This window comes from Brassica rapa, chromosome A04 (assembly GCF_000309985.2).
Source record: "Brassica rapa cultivar Chiifu-401-42 chromosome A04, CAAS_Brap_v3.01, whole genome shotgun sequence".
In the NCBI taxonomy this organism is placed as follows: Eukaryota; Viridiplantae; Streptophyta; class Magnoliopsida; order Brassicales; family Brassicaceae; genus Brassica; species Brassica rapa.
The window spans coordinates 6,699,871-6,702,370 of NC_024798.2; positions in this window are offsets into that span (position 1 = coordinate 6,699,871).

Genomic DNA, 2,500 nt, shown 5'->3' on the forward strand with positions numbered 1-2,500 from the left:
ACGTGAATCCCCCATTCCGAGAACGTCCAGGCAGACGCCCTCGCGGCCCTAGCATCAAGTTCCGACCCAGGACTTAAAAGGGTAATTCCAGTCGAGTTCATCGAACATCCGAGCATCGGACCACCAATCGTCGTCAATCTCATAGAAAGTCAAGATGACGAGGAAGAAGAAGTTACGATTCAATCACCATCGGAGCAATCTGATTACGGCTGTGATACCCCATGGCTCCAGACGATTCGAGACTACATTATGGACGGGCGACTGCCCGCCAAAAAATGGGCAGCCCGCAAAGTCCGAACATAGGCCGCACGCTACGTGACAGTGGACGGCGAAATTTACAAATGGAGATTCTCCGAACCACTCATGACGTGTCTGGAAGGGCAAAAAGCGAGAAGAGTAATGGAAGAAGTACATTGTGGCTCCTGCAGCAACCATTCCGGTGGAAGATCACTAGCCGTGAAAATCAAACGCCATGGATACTACAGGCCAACAATGATCGGAGATTGCGAGAAATTCGCACGGAAATGCGAAAAATGCCAAAGGCATGCACCAACCATCCGACAACCAGCCGAAGTTCTTTCCTCCATCACATTGCCCTACCCCTTTATGCGCTGGTCCATAGATATTGTCGGACCTCTTCATAATTCAAAGCAAAAGCGTTTCTTTCTGGTCCGCACCGATTTTTTCTCAAAATGGGTAGAGGCGGACTCGTACGCAAGTATAAAAGATGTCCAAGTCGAAAACTTTGTATGGAAAAACATCATCTGTAGGCATGGAGTTCCTTACGAGATCGTAACCGATAACGGGTCTCAGTTCATCTCCACCCGGTTCGAGGCATTCTGCAAAAAATGGAAGATACGAATCAACAAGTCAACTCCCAGATATCCGCAGTGCAACGGACAAGCTGAAACAATCAACAAGACCATTCTCGACGGACTGAAAAAACGCTTAGAGGCCAAAAAAGGCAGGTGGGCAGACGAACTCGAGGGAGTCCTCTGGTCTCACCGTACCACCCCAAGGCGAGCAACAGGAGAAACTCCTTTCGCTCTGGTATATGGCACAGAATGCATGATTCCCGCGGAAGTAGAATTCCCCGGCGTGCGAAGAAGGTTACTACCCGAATGGGAAGAACTCAACGTTGCCATGCTCCTGGATGATCTCAATCTCATTAACGAGCGCCAAGATCGAGCGCTTATCCGAATCCAGAATTACCAACATGCCGCTGCAAAGTACTATAATTCCAACGTATGGAATCGTAGATTTAATCAAGGAGATCTGGTCCTTCGCAAAGTTTTCCAAAACACCGCTGAACGAAACGCGGGAAAACTTGGAGCAAACTGGGAAGGCGTTGCTTCAAAGGTGCCATTGGGATCGCCTCACTACCTGTTTCGGAAGCCGTTCCAAAGGAAGCAATAGGTGATGAGAATGGATCAGCAAACAGACGGCAAGGCCTTACGCGACCACCCACGAACAAACCAGGAAGATCAGGGTTAATCTTTTCAAGCTGATGATGAGCCTGGAAAAAGGAAGTCGGATATTTCCAAATCTTCAGAAGAATTCCTTGCGACCTGACTGAAAAAAGGAAAGATGCCACACTTCCGCTTTCCTCCACAATCTAACGGACCCCTGAAGTGAAAATCTGCTCCGGTCTCACCATTTCCAGAAAGGCAGAAGAAACTAATATTAGACAACAACTGAACACGAAGGAACCGATCCTTACCTGGGTTCAGAATGAGTTCCGACTTGAGTGGAACCTAGTCTAACAAGACTAGCGGAACAAGGTCCTGCCTAAAGGGAGCCTGCTGAGAATGAGCAACCCCGGTTGACTTGAGTGCACAGGTTATTCCCCGACTTCGATGACAAAGTCGAGAAATAAGGGGCAAACTGTTGGGAAAAAATATCCCGGTATTATTTCTCCCAGCCTCTGGGCAGGACTCAGATCCCCGGGTCCCAAGTAAACGGGTTCCTCGGGTCCCCCCTAGAGGGAACCCTGGGCTCGGTTCTTGCACCCTGCTCCCTTCCAAGAAATGGAAAACTTCCGACAAGGTGAACCTTCCATATTTCCAAATATGGAAGAGTTTAACCTAATGAAACCAACTTCTTGAGAGTTACAACAGCCCTCAAGCATGGGGAGACCTTTTGTACTTGGAGATTATACTTAGGCGGCTAGGGTTAGGGTTCATACGAATATACTTGTAATCATTAATGCTTGTTCTATGTAATAAATATCTCTTCAAGTCTATATTTTCCTCAATCTCTCTAAATCCCCACGAAACACTCTTAAATCTACTCAACAAATCAACTTATCCATCGTTCTGTGGTACTCGAAAAGAGCCTACACAAAAATTCTCTAACAGGGAGATAACCTAGTTGATTCTTGGTACCGGAGTAGATCTCCTGGACATGTTGTTTGCGCAAGCAGTAATTTCCATGCCAAATAAAGAAGGTGGAAACATTGGTTGAACTCTGTCGTTAATTCTTGGCCACTCTCAACTATGTA